We start from the raw sequence: 17346 nt of genomic DNA on the forward strand, positions 1-17346 counted from the left end.
CTGTGCACCTGAAAGAACTTGGAGATCTTGCCAAATCCCTCCGACTAGAGGAAAGAATTGTCAAAGTAATGAGAGATTCGTGCGACCAATTATTGCATAAGGACTTCAGCTGTGCCACAGTTTAATTGGCAGCATTCATTTTCGTTCTCAGTGATTCATAAAACAACGGTCCATCCTACAATCGGCGGCATCTTCGATTTGATGGAATTACAGTAGTACTGGTTCAAGATCCTATTTTTGCTCTAAATTATCGTGGTCACAGGTGTGGAGACCCAAGAGGAGCTAATGTGTCACAATTTACAGTCACTCAAGCACCAAACTCTCAAATCAATAATGTTTTTCAGTTTCAGCTCCTGGAAAAGCCCGATTAAAGCATCGGGGGGAGCAGAGGGGGAGCAGAGAGACAGCGCGCGCGACAAAGGGCCATTCTCTGGGAAGACAAAAGGTCATACGCCACATCTTCAGAAGTGATCAAAGCACATGAAAGTAATGTTTCTGTGACTAAAGATTGTTGGGGATTTGAAAAAAAAAAAAGGAAATATGCATGAACAGTCTTCATTTTGAGAGGTGAGTCTTTTTATAATTTTCATTTAGAAAATGTTATGATATTCCTCATTCATTCTTCCTTCTGGTCCACAAGGGGGGATGGTAAGTAAAATGAACAGAGTTGGGCAGAAATGCAATAATTGGCTTAATATTAACAATGGTTGTTTTTCTTAACAATTTCTGAGTTTCTTAACAATTTCAAACATAAGTAAATACAAAATGTATGCAAATGTACTCATTTAAAGCCCTCAGATACTTTACTTGATGTTATAGAGGTTAATTTAAAGCTGGGGGCTCTGAAACTGACAACCAAGGTTCATAGCCCAGCACCAGCACTTTCTCACTGTGTGACTTGGGGAAAGTTAGTTAACCTATCTATGATTCAGTTTCCTCATTTGAAAATAGAAAAAATAAAAGTTGTTGTTAAGACAAATGAGTAAAGCCCGTAGAACAGTGTCTCGTATATACTAAGTGGCCAATAACTATGAGATGTGGTTTTTCTGATAATATTGTTAGCCTTGAGCCTTTCTTCTCAAAGTATGGTCCCTAGACTAACAGCATCAACATCACCTGGGAATTTGTCAGAAATGCAAATTCCCTAGCCCAACTCAGAAACTCAATCAGAAACTCTAGGAGCAGGGCCTGGCATTCCTTTGTTTCAACCTGACCTTCTGGCTAAAATTTGAGAACAGATGCCGCGGGGGATGAGCCCTTTAATAGTGATGATCTGAAGTTTAGGTTGCTAGCTCTTCAGCTTCCTGCTTTTTAGCTGTTTAGCAACATGGAAAGAGCCAGCGGAGACACCAAGTCAATTTTTAATCTTGTTCAGGCCTACTCTCAAGGCTTGATAACACTGCACTTAAATTAGAATGAGCAAGTGATTGAAAGGCAGAGTGTAGTAGAGATCAGGCTGCATGAAGAAGAGAAGCTGAGTCAACAGGAAACCAAAGTCCCCAAAGTACTTAAAGCTCAGCTAAAAGAGAAGATCGGATGGTAAGATTATAATAATAACATGTGCGTACGAGGCACCTACCACAGTGAATGGTCACGTAAGAAGGCAAAATGAGCCAGAGCAAAGATGAAATGGCCAGAAATGTCAAGGCAGCTAAACTGGGAAATACAACACCTCACTAGCTGGCAGTGAGACACTGAGGCCTCCTGTGGATTTTGTCTAGTTATTCTCTGGGGACAGGTGCCTTTAAAATCTAGGTTATTGATGATCAAGACACTGACAGGGTCCGTGGCTAACTACTAAGCCTGCTGCATTTGGTACCTTCTGGGGTTGGATTCCTTTCTGGAAATTTGTAGCTAGTTTCCTTGGTTATTGGACTGGGGTTGCTCAGGCCTTGGCTTGCATTCTTTTTAATGCATCTGATTTTTATTTGCTCCCCTTATCAACGATGAAGGATGGCCACTGGAAGTGTTTACTGAACTTCAGACGTAGTTGAGAAATTGATTAGAAACTCAAAAACTCCTCAGAGGATTTTTAAGATGCTTTCCTGACTGAATTGATCACACAACGCTTTGCAAACATGTGGTATTACATAAAATCTCAACTAGAAAGAAATAGTACCTCTAGTAAGTGTCCGTGTGGGATACTGCTCTTTATCCTGTTCTCAGCTGATGACCTGTCTCAGCTTAGCCAAGTGGTTCATATTTAGTTAAACAGTAAGCACAGAAGAAGTGGGGACTTTACAAGGTTGGTAACACAGATGATCAGAGGGTCATAAAGTCTAACCCAACGTACTGGTATGGAAAGGCTTTCTTCTAAGACGGTATAGCTGCTTAGAATAAATACACAAAGAACTGCAATGGCCTATAATCCCTTTTCTGTTTATTTTCCTTCAAATATATCTTGTCCCCAAACACAAAAATATTCCTTAAAGCAAAAATAAATCCAAAAAGTCAAAAGGTGGAAACGACTCAAGTGCCAATCACTGGATAAGTAGATAAACTAAATGTGATATAGGCACACAATAGAACATTATTCAGCCTTAAAAAGGAAGGAGAGGGGCACCTGGGTGGCTCAGTGAGTTGAGCATCCGACTTCGGCTCGCGTCATGATCTCATGGTTTGTGGGTTCAAGCCCAGCATCGGGCTCTGTGCTGACAGCTCAGAGCCTGGAGCCTGCTTTGGATTCTGTCTCCCTCTCTCTCTCTGCCCCTCCCCCTTTCACACTCTGTCTCTCTCTCTCCCTCAAAAATAAATAAATCATAAAAGAAAAAGAGGAAGGAAATTCTGACACATGCTATAGTATGGATGATCCTTGAGGACTTGTGCTAAATAAGCCAATCACAAAAAAGGCAAATGCTATGTGATTCCACTTATGTGAGGAATCTAAAGTTGTCAAATTCATAAAAACAAAGTAGAGTAGGGGTTGCCAAGGTCTGAGAAGATGAGAAAATGAGGGGTTATTGCTTAATAACCCAAATTGTAAAAATTCTGGAGATCCGTTTCATAGCAATGTGAATGTCCTTAATACTACTAAACTGTGCGCTTAAAAATGGCTTAGATAGTGAATTTATGCCATGTGTTCTTTACTACAATAAAAAGAAAAGTAGGCTTCCCCTGGGAAAAAATGGCTAAAATGGTAAATTATATGTATTTTACCACAATTAAAAATAAAAACAAAAGGTAGAAAATAATAGAAATAATCCAAAAGGTCAAAGTGCCACCTAAGAACGCTGTACATTTTCTTCATACCTGGATCCCCAAAGAGTCCTATGAGACAGTGGCTTTTAATGAAATAATGAGAAAAAAAAAACTGAAGCTGAGAAAGAGTGGTTAATCTGACTGAGGTCACCTAAAATATAACGAACCTCCTTCAGCAACTGCTTTCGTAAATGCTGAACTAAACAACACTCTGGTTTTTTGTTTTTTTTCTTTTTGCTTATTGATTTTGAGAGAGAGCAAGCGGGGGGGGGGGGGGGGGGGGGAGGGGCAGAGAGAGGGCGAATCCCAGCAGGCTCCGCGCTGTCAGCACAGAACCCTATGCTCTTCCAATGGAAAAAGAGACAAGTTTAAAAAGAAAAATGTCCATGTCCATTCAGGGACACCACTGCTGCCCTGCAGACAGGGAGCTGCTGTGCCTCTCACCCTGCATACAGCTACAGTGTGGACGTGTGGACACGTGTGCAAGAGCATCCGGAGGAATGGCGAACAGCTGCTGCCTATTTGATCTGAGAAAGGAACAGAAGGGGTGAGTTCAAATTTCATCAGAGAGATTTGGGGTGAATGTTTGCAAGAAATTTCTGTCTCCAGAATTAACCAGTGAAAGGTTCCAGAGGGAGGTGGTGGAATTCTCCAGAACAGAGTTTTGGCAATGTTGGTGCAACCTCATGCCAGGTCAAAAGGGAAAAAGTGCTCATCAAGGTCTCTTTTAACTCTATAATTCTTTTGTTAACTAAGATGATTCACCTCTTCCCGGGCTTAAGGCGAGGTCAGCAAGAGCCCCTGTAGTTACCAATCTACCTGCTAACAGGGAAGAAGAGATAAAATCAGGGTCATGAAAAACAACTAGTGTGTGTGTGTGTGTGTGTGTGTGTGTTACACAAGAGTGGAGCCAGGCCTAAGACTAGGCTAGAGTAAAAATGCGTTTAATTTCCCCATCTTCACTTTAGGTTTTATGTATATCCATAGTTCCAAATTTCCTACAATGAACACGTATTACCACTGTGCTGAGGAAAAAAAGACCTCCTTCCCCATCTGCAGCAATGCTCGTCTTATAATTAATAAGGAAGCAGAGGTTAACCTGACCCCTGTCAAAGTTGACGGCAAGTCCTAGACTATTTTGTATCCTTCCCATTGTCAAAATTATTTTAATGCCATGTTAAATAAACATAAGGCTAAATCTCTACTTCATACCATGTATGAAGATCAATTTCAGTTACATTAAAAAATAAGTGTTTAAAAACACACATAAAGAATACTAAGAAAAACAGAGTAATATTTGTAAACCTTTTTTAACATGGCACCAATACCAAAAATCATACGGAAATAACTGGCACATCTATACTCATAAAAATGAAAAGCCACTGGGGCACCTGGGTGGGTGGCTCGGTTAGTTAAGTACCCAACTCCTGATTCCAGCTCAGGTCATGATCACACACAGTGTGTGGGTGTGTGGATTCGAGCCCTGCATAGGGCCCAGTGCTGACAGTGCAGGGCCTGCTTGGGATTCTTTCTCTCCCTCTCTCTGCCCCTCCCCTGCTCACACACACACTCTTTCTCTCAAAATAAATACACGTAAAAGAAAAGCCACCCAGATAAACAGTGATTCTGGAAAACTATTCCTTAAAAATATGAAAATATTACAGATAATGGGACAATGTCTTTAATAATAAGGACAACTTAAAGTCAATTTAAAAATCAAATTTTTGTTTGAAAAAAATGAAAAGGCAAAGGACCTACACAGAAAAATCACATAACACAGATGCCAAAGCTATGAAAATTTGTCTTAACATTAGTAGTAGTAAAAAACCAGAACATTAAAATAAAACTATTTTTCACATCTTATGTTGGCAGATATTAAAACCCTTTTCTTCCATCCTACAAATTAAATTCCCACCAAAGCCTACAAAGCCATGAATCAGGGCAATTCCCACATTTGTCAAAGTCTGGGAACCATTGCCCACAGCCATTGCCTAACAGGCATACAGGGAAACCAGGAAGCAGCTAGTTTTGACTGCAAAGGTGAGGGAGTCATTCTGTTAGCCAGTGGTTTAATGAAGCACCATCCCGTAGAGTAATTGGAATCCTCATATAATGTTGGTGGGAGTCTTCATGACTAGAAGCACTTCGAAAACTATTTGACAAAGTCTACGGAAGCTAAACTTACACATACCCTATGACTCAGCATTTCTTCTTCTTGGCATGTCCACAACCAGGTATACTTAATGTGAGCACTTAATGTGTACCCAGGTTCAGCAAAAGTAATGTACGAGAATGTTCATAATTTCAACAGCCCTTCATGATAGAAACACTCAACAAGCTAGGAATAGAAGGGAACTTCCTCAACCTGATTAAAGATATCTACAAAACATTCACAGCTATATTCTTTTTTTTTTTTTATGTTTATTTATTTTTGAAAGAGAAACAGAATGCATGCAGGGGAGGGGCAGAGAGAGAGAGACACACACACAGAATCTGAAGCAGGCTCTAGGCTCCAAGCTGTCATCACAGAGCCTGAAACAGGGCTCAAACTCGTAAACCGTGAGATCATGTCCTGAGCTGAAGTCAGACGCTTAACTGACTGAGCCACCCAGGTGTCCCTTCACAGCTATATTCTTAATGGTGAACAGCTGAATGCTTTTCTCCTAAGATCAGGAAGAAGACACAGATGTCTACCCTCAACACTTCTGTTCAACACTTTATTGTCTGGACCATTCTAGCCAGCCCAGGTAAGCAAGAAAATGAAACTAAAAGGCATACAGGTTGGAAAGAAGTAGAATTACCTCTACTTGCAGATGACATGATCTTGTATGTGGAAAATCCTAAGGACCCTACTAGATTATTAGAATTAATAAACAAGTCCAGTAAAGTATAGGACACAAAAATCCATATAAAAAATTATATTTCTATACAGTTGCAGTGAGCCAACAGAAAATGAAAAGAGCAATTTTATTTATCATAGCATCAAAAAGAAAAAAAATGCTTATGAATAAATTTAACAAAGGGGCGCCTGGGTGGCTCAGTCAGTTAAGTGTCTGACTCTTGGTGTCAGCTCAGGTCGTGATCTCACATTTTGTGACTTTTGAGCCGTGCTGACAGCACAGAGTCTGCTTGGGATTCTGTCTCTCCCTTTCTCTATCCCTTCCTCCCTTGCTCTCTCTCTCCCTCAAAATAAACAAACTTAGGGCGCCTGGGTGGCTCAGTCAGTTAAGCATCCGACTTCAGCTCAGGTCACGATCTCGTGGTCCGTGAGTTCGAGCCCCGTGTCAGGCTCTGGGCTGATGGCTCAGAGCCTGGAGCCTGCTTCTGATTCTGTGTCTCCCTCTCTCTCTGCCCCTCCTCCGTTCATGCTCTGTCTCTCTCTGTCCCCAAAATAAATAAACATTAAAAAAAAACAATAAACAAATAAAAAGAAGAAATTTAACAAAAATGCAAAACATACTTTGAAAACTAGAAAACACTATAGAGAGAAATGACAGAGAGCCTAATTAAACCCACTTAAAGATATCATATTTTCATGTATCAGAAGACTTAATATTGTTAAAATGGCAGCATTCTCCAAATTGATCTACAGATTCAATGCGATCACTATCAAAATACTAAGTGACTTCTTTGCAAAAATTAAAAATTCATATGGAATTGCAAAGGACCAACAATAACCAAAACACTCTTAAGAAAAACAAAGTTGGACAACTCAAACTGATACATTTCAAACCTTACAACAAAGCTGCAGTAATCAATACTGTGTGGTATTGGCATAGATTAGACGTAGTAGGTGAACAGAATAGAGTTGAGAGTCCAGTAATAGACCCTCATGATTATAGTCAATTGGATTTTGACAAGGGTGCCAAAAAGACTAACTAGGAAAAGAATAGGCTTCAAGAAATGATTCCAGGACATGTGGGTATCCACATACATAAGAGTGAAGTCTGATCCCCTACCTCACAACATCAGCAAAAATTAACTTGGGGCACCTAAGTGGCTCAGTCAGTTAAGTGTCCAACTCTTGATTTCGGTCATGACCTCATGGTACATGATATCAAGCCCCACGTTGGGCTCTGCACTATCAGCAGATTCTCTCTCTACCCCTTTCTTCCCCTCCCAGCCTTGTGCTCTGTCTCAAAATAAGTAAGTAAACATTTAAAAAAAATTAACTCAAAAATGGCTCAAAGACCTACGTGTAAGAGCCAACACTGTAAACTTCTTAAAATAAAACATCGGCATAAATCTTTTTGACTGGTTTCTTAGATACAACACCAAAAGCATAAGCAGCAAAGGAAAAAATAGACAAGGTAGGCACCATTAAAATTAAACACTTTTGTGCTTCGAAGGACACTATCAAGAAAGTGAAAAAAAAAATCCATAGAGTGAGGCAAAATTTTGGCAAATCATAAATCTGATAAGAGACTTCTATATAGAACGTACAAGAAACAATTACAACTCAGTAATCAAAGGGCAAACAACAATTTTTTTTTTTAGTAGGCAAAGGATCTGAATAGACATTTCTCCAAGGAATATATAGAAATGGCTAACCAGCCCACGAAAGGATGCTCAGTATTATTAGCCATCAGGGAAATGTCAGTTAAGACCAGAATGAGATAGTATTTCATACCCACTAGGCTGGCTAGAATCAAAAAGACAAATAATAACTAGGGCTGCTGAAGAGGTAGAGGAACTGGAACCCTCAAACACTGCTAGTGGGAATGTAAAATGATGTGGCTGCTTTAAAAACAGTCTGGCAATTCTTGAAACACTTAAACATAGTTACCGTATGATCCAGCAATTCCATTCCTCAGGATGTACCCCAGAAAAAGAAAAACATATGTCCACTAACCATACAAAAACTTCTACACAAATGTTCATAGCAGCATTATTCATAAAGGCCAAGAAGAGATGGAAATCAACTGGTGAATGAATGGAAAAATACAATGTGATATAGCCATACAATGGAAAAGTTGGGTCAATACAAAGAAATGAAGTATTGATATATGCTACAACATGGCTGAACCCCGAAAACGTGCTAAGTGAAAGAAACCGGTCACAAAGGGGCCACATAGGGTGATGTCATTTGAATGAAATGTTAGGAACAACCCAGCTGCTCTCAAGAGATATCAATGGTTTTTCACTCCTTTCACGTCTTTTCGTATTTCAGAGCTCAGGTAGTGAATGAAATTTTGGAATTGCCTTCTGCAAGGCCAAGCCATTCTGTTTCCTCTCAATCAGATCTCACTTCTTTGCTGCTTACCCTATTCCCCCACATTTGCTCTTTTCCTCCACCTGCAGAAGAGGTCAAACACTGTATGTTTTTGTCCACTTCAGGACTAGAGTCGGGCATGGGGTTCTGATTCTCAAGCTGTTCAGGAGGCAAAAGCAAAGGTATCCGAGAGAACCCAAGGCGGGAAACAGAGTACACTGGGGTTTCAACGAATGCCCTGCATTATAGAACCAGAAGTAGTCCCCCCTCAGCTTTAGAATATCCTTCCTTAGATGCCAGAATTTATCTAAGATGGTGTTTTCTCTGGCTGAGGCCTCCTTCTTCTTCCAATGGAAGGTTTACCAGGAAGGGGGTTGGGAAGAGACAGGCTGGAGAAGCATGGGCGCATGAGGCCTCATTACAGAATCAGATGATTAATGTGCTTTTGCTGTGTTTGGGTTTTCCCCTCATTATTCCCTAATCACGTCTCTTTGTCACATCCTAGATATCACATCTGCACATCCTCACTAAGAGACAGCATGGAGTTAATCCCAGCTCTGTGACTAAGACCGTAAAATACACACACACACGCACACACACAATACTCCTCTGTATTTACCTCACAGGACTGCTGCTAAAAGACCCAAATACATACTTTTGAAAATTTCATGGCACCTGGGTGGCTCAGTCGATTAAGTGTCCAACTCTTTGTTTCGGCTCAGGTCACAATCTCATGGTTTATGAGTTCGAGCCCCACGTTGGGCTCTGTGCTGACAGTGTGGAGCCTGCTTGAGATTCTCTCTCTCCCTCTCCACCCTCCCCTTCTCACTCTCTCAAAAATAAATGAATAAACTTTAAAATTTTTTTTAAAAAAGAAAATTTACATTAACAGAAATCTGACCAGATAATTACGTGAAAACTTTATAAATTGATAGAGGTTACATAAATGATCCTTTTAATTATATTATGGAAATGTTGTAATGTTGTGGTCCTTTATAAAGTCAGTGAAAGCATTGGGACAACGTCCTCCAAAATAGGTCTTCGAAAGGAATCTAACAAACTCCAAATGTTCCCCATTCTTAAATCTGAAAATAAACCAAGCCAAATCTAGAGGACAGTAATGTTGGCTAACACTGACATCATGCCACATTAGACAGTGGCAGTGGTCAAGATGTTTGATAACAAAGTATCTGAAAAACACTTTCTACTGGCCAATTACCAAAGTATTCCCCTGGGGCCTGCAACATCAGCCCAACTTGGGAATTTGTTAGAAAATGCAAATTGTCAGGCCCCAACCCAAACATCTTGGAATCAGAAGATCTGGGGGTGGGGCCCAGCAATCCGTGTTTTAAGAGCCCTCCAGATGATTCTGGAGCACCCTTCGGTTTGAGAACCACTGCTGTACCCACTTACCTATTTTTGTAGGCAAGGCCTTTAGAGATGATCAAACATGTCACACACCTGGTTTCCGCTCACCAACACTGGACACAGCCCCTCAAAGTATCTCTCCTCACTCACTGCCGAAGTTATCTGCTTTGCAGTTTGAATCTCCGATTGCAAACTCTGGCTTATTTTACGTTCTACCACCTTAATTCAGACCCTCAGTCCTGGGGTGGAGGGAGATACCATCTTGGTTGCCTGGGGGCCTGTCCCCTCCCTGAGCCATGCAGCTCCTGGGAAGCATCTAGGGAACTGGAAATAGGCCTCACTGTCAGCCCCTCACCACCCCGCTGACATCCTCAGGGGCAGTGGGTCTGTGGGGGCTCTCAGCCTTTACCCCTTGCAAAGGGTTGGGCAGTCTCCACAGGGTCTCTTCCAGCCCCAGGGAACCCCGAGAGCTGTATTTCTTGGCCCTCCCACCTGTCTCAACCCCTGGCTTCATTGCTTCTTTTGCAAAAGACCGGAAGAATACTTGACTTCTGGTTGCTTCTGCATTTAATCCTGTAAGTATCCCTGAAACCTCCAAACCCTAAGGATTTGAAATTTGGAGAGGACAAAGACAACTTAAAAATTCTGTAAGCTATCTTGCCATAGGTATTTCTAACTATCACTGAAATAACCTGATATGTATTATTTATCACACTTCAAGGTTATGTATAAGGGCAAAATGTGAAAGATTGCCCTTAAGTCATAATGGCAATAACAAGCATATGCATATTTTTTTCTTGTGCTTTACTTTGGCTTTTTAAAATTATCTGGTTATCATTATGGTTGTCAAAATATAAACAATTTTTAAAAATACACAAATGACCCTATTATGATTTAAAAAAAAAAAAAACAAGTTAATAGTATCCAAATTTCTTTCCCATTTTAGTATGGATATATCAGTACACATGTTATTTTACATTCTGACCTTCTCACATGTTTGGAACAAACTTAACAGCCTTTTCTATCTTGTAAAGTTTTCATTGCTCGCCCCACTTAAGAAAACAGAATGCTAGGGCACCTGGGATGGCTCAGTTGGTTGAGCTTCCGTCTTTGGCTCGTGTCATGATCTCACAGTTCGTGAGTTCAAGTCCCATGTCAGGCTCTGTGCTGTCAGCATAGAGCCTGCTTTGGGTCCTCTGTCCCCCTCTCTCTGCCCCTTCCCCACTTGTGCTCTCCCCAACATAAATAAATGAAAGAAAGAAAGAAAGAAAGAAAGAAAAGAAAAGAAAACAGAATGCTTCTGCATTTTATCCCATCCTCTTAATCTCTTCTACTTGAAACACCAGTTGCCTCTGTCAGGCCTCCCTGTGCAGGACACTGCTGTTGCCTCACAGACAAAGGCATAAAGTCAGTGAAAACCAATGCCAGCTGTTTGCCTATTGCTAGAGAAAGGGGTCATCTTTCCTGACTTTTATCGCCCTCTACCCCCCACAAAGACTTTTCATCCCCCTAACTTCTTTAGAGTTCCTAGGGCTGGGCATGCAGGGCTGTCCCCAAAGGGCTTTCAGCCCTACGGTAACACTCTAGGAGCCAAATTGGCTTCATCTTCCCTCCTTGAAACAGAAACCATAAGGTCCAACCCTGAAATATAAAGGAAAACCCTGGATGCAATTTCATCTCTCAAATTCCTGTAGTGGTTTTCAACATATGCTTCACAAGGAATGGTCTGGGGTGGTAGGTGGGGGAGAATGGACTGTCTGTCCCTAGAACCTAAAATAGTTGTACCCTGTGCGTATTCTACCAATCAGCAACTGCTTCTCCTGCTACCATCATCCGCTACTCGTCTATAAATAAAAAGTCTGATACATTAAATTCCCGAGGGTCAATCAAATGTTTATTTGCTCAACAAATAATCAAATGTTTATTTATGGCCCCTTATATTTTCTCAGAAATTTCAGGAGAGCATGGAGGAAATATTAAAGTAATTCTTTTTCTTTTGCTATCTCTGACTCCCACCCTCAGGTTAGGATACACCAACTGATCAACAGATTGAAGAGAAAATACTGTGGGGTTTTTTTTTTTTTTTTCCATTATGAAGATAAAGAAATCATTACCAAGGTAAGATCTTCTCTGCGAAATTACTATGAAATCCAAGGTTGTGTTTAAAAACTTTATTCATGACATTCATTAAAGAACAGTGAGGCAGACTTTATTCAGGACCATTTCTATAGGTGTAGGTACCACTGAAATGGGGTTTTGCAGTGGGGGGAGAGAGATTAAGCTCAACTCCAAATACAATAAGGAAAAGTGGGAATTTATAGCCAAGGATGGGGTGGGGGTCAGTGAGTGGAAAATTACTAAGAGGAAACATCAGTGGTAAGGGAGATTTGGGCTAAGCTGACTTGGTAGGATTCTTGCTGAAGGCAGGCAGGGTAATCAGACGTCACCTAGGGGGTGATGGAGACCAAGGAACCCAACCAAATATTGAGGACAGGGGATTCAGGCAAACTTGCTTGGCAGGATTCTTGCTACAATTGAACAATGAAAAGGCAAATACAGAAGCCCAAGAGTTTAAAAGAGATGTCTGAGTCAGTCCGAGCCGCTACAACAAAAATATCACAGACTAGGACTTAAACAACATTTATTCCCCACAGTTCTGGAATCTGGGAAGCCCAAGATAAAGGTACCAGCAGATTTGATGTCTGATGAAAGCCCAGTTTCTCATTCATAGATGGCCATCTTCCTGCTGTGTCCTCACAAGGTGGATGAGGTGAGGGGACTCTCTGGGCCACTTTTATAAGGGCACAAATCCCATTCACAAGAGCGCTACCCTCACGTCCCAATCATTTTTACCTCCCAAAGGCTCCACCTCCTAATATCATTACCTTGGGGGTTGGAATTTCAACATAGGAATTGGGGAGGACACATTTAGTCCACAACAACAGAGTTCAGAGGAGACTGATTAAAGTTGGTCAGAGGGAGACTGTCAGTCCTAAGAATATTTGAAAACAGCAAAAAAGATTATTGGGATTCTTCAATGTAAAACTAAGCACTATTTAGAGCCCACTTTTTCAGGTATCTTACTTTAGCCTTTCACTGCGTGTCAGCTATTTTATAGCTCTGTAAACTGTGGATGAATGATAGCATGCAAAGTATGTCTTGTCCATAGACGTGCAAATATATTCTGTCCGAGGATGTTTGGGATTGACTTCCCTCCTCCCCATGGAAAAAGCCAGTTTTCTTGTTCATTCGTAAATTCATTTCAACATGTCTTTATTCTATATAAATTTGTGATCCTTTGACTTCCCCTTTGGATTAGTTAACGTCGTACTGGCTCCTTCATTAACAATGAGTTAAATAAATCTTTAATACATGTTCATATTATATCTGTATGTTCATATTATATCTGTATGAAAGTTCTGACTTTAGCTTTTCAAAAAAACCATCCTTTAACAAGGTCAAGCATCCCAAGTCCAATAAGAGGCCTAGAAAAATCTACCCTCCCATTCGAAGAATTGCTAAATCAAATATAAAAATAATCCCCTCAAGAGAATAAATTCACAGGCTATAAGGGACTTGGTTTCACACGGGGTAAGGAGGTGGAGGTAAGGTCTACACCCTCAGTGAAAGAGTAGATCAGAATGCAATGTGTTCTCCAAGACAGGAAGATGTCTAGTCTGTTCTAGACTCATAGAAAACACAGCCCCAACTAAAGCTGAGTTTGCTGGAAAAAACTGTTAAAGCATGAGAAATTATTCCACCATGAGTGACAATCAGTGAATGTAAGTACCAGAACTTGAGATAACTAAAACGACAAACTGAAGGAGAATAAAATAATTATCTTTGAAGTGATTAAAAATATTTTTAAATAACCAAAACTAAATAAAATAAGACCTATTTTTAAAAAAAAAATTTTAATGTTTATTTATTTTTGAGAGAGAGACCGAGTGTGAGTGGAGGAGGGGCAGAGAGAGGGGGCAGACAGAATCCAAAGCAGGCTCCAGGCTCTGAGCTGTCAGCACAGAGCCCAAGGCTCAAACCCACTAGCCATGAGATCATGACCTGAGCTGAAGTCAGATGCTTAACCAACTGGCCCACCCAGGCACCCCAAGTATATGAATGTTTTAGATAAATTCTATACCATATAATTATCATGGATTATATATAAACCTCTGCTTTTGACTACTCTGTGTACTGATCAGAGTCCTTCTGTATACTCTCTTTACTTTGGTGTCTTCTTTAGACTGATAAAATTTAAAGGAGGCAGAAATCTGCATTTGAGATCACAATGCATGGCTCTTTTCTTCATAGTTTAGTAGCTTGTGGCATTTTTTCTTTTTTTACTGATTTTGATATCACACACATTTTTTCATAATCTTATTTTGCCATCATAAAGAAATCAACAAAAGCTATTTCCAAAAACAGTTTTGAGAAGTTGGGTTTGAATTGGCAAGTTTTGTAGTTGCAGAAATCGAGCACTGGGTGGCACCCAATCATCAAAAATATTAATGTATTGGTTTATTTTTACTTACTGTGAAATGAAAAATTTCACAAAAGGAACTGTCTTTTTAACCTTTTATTAAATATGGAGTTTTAAAATTCTTCCTTTGGAAATAATTTCAAAGTTATAAATATTCCGAAATAAAAATACTACCCCAAGTACACATATGTCCTTCACCCTGATTTACCTGTTGTTAGCATTTTATACCATTCACTTTCTTTTCCTTTAAAAACAATTTTTATTATTATTTTAAATCCAGTCTAGTTAATATACAGTGTTATATTAGTTTCAGGTGTATGATATAGTGATTCAACAATTTTATGCATTACTCAGTGCTCATCATGATAAGTGTATGCTTCAATCTCTATCACCTATTTCACCTATCCCCCCTCCCACCTCCCCTCTGCTAACCATCAGTTTGCTCTCTATAGTTAGGGATTTGTTTCTTCATTTGTCTCCCTTTTTTTCTTTTGTTCATTTGTTTTGTTTCTTGAATTCTACATATGAGTGACATCATGTGGTATTTATCTTTCTCTGACTGACTTATTGTGCTTAGCATTATACTTTCTAGATCCCGTCATGTTGTTGCAAATGAAAAGATTTCATTCTTTTTTATAGGTGAATTACATTCCATTGTATCTATATGCCACTTCTTCTTTATCCATTCGTCTATCATTAGACACTTGGGCTGCTTCCATAATTTAGCTATTGTAAGTAATGTTGCAGTAAACATAGGGGTGCATATATCCTTTCAAATTAGTGTTTTGTATTCTTTAGGTAAATAATTTTAATGCAATTGCTGGATCATAGGGTAGTTCCATTTTCACTTTTTTGAGGAACGTCCATACTGTTTTCCACAATGGTTGTACCAGTTTGCTTTCCTACCAACAGCACAAGAGGGTTCCTTTCTCTCCACATCCCCACCAACATTTGTTTTCTCTTGCATACCATTCATTTTCATCATTCCCTCTCTTCCTTTTCTTCTAACAGATCTATGTATCTATAGTTAGTTTCCTGAACCATCAGCAGATAAGTTACATACATCATGAATCTTTACCCGTAAATATTTTAGTGCATATTTCCTAATAACAGGAATATTCAAAAGAGTCTCTTTGATTGTATTTATAGGAAATTTTTACAGTACAAAAGATTACAATAAAAATGTTATTTTTTTCAAAAGCCTCATACACTGTGAAATACCATCTTGTGTGCTTTATATACACTTAAATTATGACTTAAAAATGAAAATAATTTCAAATTAGTTTCTACAAAATAAGCTTTTCTCCAACTTTCCCTAAACTGGAAGAGAAGGAAGGAACTACAGCTTAATGAAAAGATGGTCTCCAATTTCTGAAATAAAAAAGCCACAGGTAAAAATTATAACAAAGAAAATGTCGTGCTTTTAAGATATATTTTGCCCTTAAAAAGCCCCAGCAACCTGAAATCTCAATAAATCCAACAGAAGGTAGGAATGGAAACTAAAAGTAAGCAAAATAAAATAGTGATGATGATTATGATCATCATCATAACAAGTTAAAACATGACCAAAATCCAAGTATATGCTATTTAAACTAGACACAAAACATAATGTCATAGAAAGATTGAACATAAAGGGACAGAAAAATACACTACAGGGGTGCCTAGGTGGCTCAGTCAGTTAAGCACCTGACTCTTGACTTCAGCTCAGGGCATGATCTCATGGTTTGTGGGTTTGAGCCCGGCATCAGGCTCTGTGCTATCAGCTGCTTGGGATTATCTCTCTTTCTCTCTCTCTCTCTCTCTCTCTCTCTCTCCCTTTCTCTCTATTTCTACTCCTCCCCCACTCACATATACACTATCTTTCTCAAAATAAACAAACATTTAAAAAAGGAGGTTAAAAAATTAATAAAACTATATTTAAACAGCATAATTAACAATTTTACCAAAGGAGCAAACAGAACTGACACCAAAAATTCGAGAATACACATTGTTATTTTCAGTCATATATACCACATTATAGAAGGTAACTACATAGGGATACTGGCTAGGAATATAAAATAGAATGGAAGGGAATTCAGTAGTATCTGACTGCATATATTCTTTGACACAAACTTCTCACTTCTAAGAATTTATTTCAAAAATTTATTTGCAGGTCGGAAAGCTGGGGAGATGGCAGAGTAAGAGGACCCTAAGCTCACCTCATCCCACAGACACAACTAGATAGCACTCACATCAGCGTAAATAACACAGAAAATGGGCCGAAGACTGGAAGAACAGACTTTGCAACTAAAGGTAGGGAAGAGCCATACTGAAGAAGGTAAGAAGAGTGAAGGTGTGGTTTGGGAGTGAAAGAAACCATGGCCATTTATGGCTGGACAGAGCTGGGTCTCAGAGAAGGGCAAGAAACAGACTGTCATGCTGGGGAGCCTGCACAAGGAAGATGAATCCCCATAACATTTGGCCAAACTTAGCAAGTTCTTACAATTAACAGAACTTAAATACTGGAATTTTAAAAATTACTGAGCTTGGGGGGAGCCTGGAGGGTGTTAAGAAGCTGAGTCTCCACCTGCGTGGAGACAGCACCAGAGCCAGTGAAAATACAGCATAGAAGGAACAGTTTGAAAAACACCTGTGGCAGGGGTGCCTGGGTGGCTTAGTCAGTTAAGCATCTGACTTCAGCTCAGGTCATGATCTCATGGTTCGTGAGTTCAAGCCCCAAGATGGGCTTTGTGCTGATGGCTCAGAGCCTGGAGCCTGCTTTGGATTCTGTGTCTCTCTGTCTCTCTGCCCCTCCCCTGCTCACTCTCTGTCTCTGTCTCTCTCTCAAAAATAAATAAACTTTAGGGGCGCCTGGGTGGCGCAGTCGGTTAAGCGTCCGACTTCAGCCAGGTCACGATCTCGCGGTCCGTGAGTTCGAGCCCCGCGTCGGGCTCTGGGCTGATGGCTCGGAGCCTGGAGCCTGTTTCCGATTCTGTGTCTCCCTCTCTCTCTGCCCCTCCCCCGTTCATGCTCTGTCTCTCTCTGTCCCAAAAATAAAAAAAATAAACGTTGAAAAAAAAAATTTTAAAAAATAAATAAATAAATAAAT

General features: G+C 39.9%; 1 long non-coding RNA gene across 1 annotated transcript; it reads left to right on the plus strand.

Annotated features, from left to right (window-relative positions):
* The first annotated feature begins 5865 nt into the window (after positions 1-5865).
* Positions 5866-16936, plus strand: LOC115523530. The gene is made up of 3 exons (XR_004344123.1): positions 5866-5945; positions 11801-11896; positions 16411-16936. It is a non-coding gene; the product is annotated as an uncharacterized LOC115523530 (long non-coding RNA).
* The last annotated feature ends 410 nt before the right edge of the window (positions 16937-17346 follow it).

Source organism: Lynx canadensis, chromosome C2 (genome assembly GCF_007474595.2).
Source record: "Lynx canadensis isolate LIC74 chromosome C2, mLynCan4.pri.v2, whole genome shotgun sequence".
Classification (NCBI taxonomy): domain Eukaryota; kingdom Metazoa; phylum Chordata; class Mammalia; order Carnivora; family Felidae; genus Lynx; species Lynx canadensis.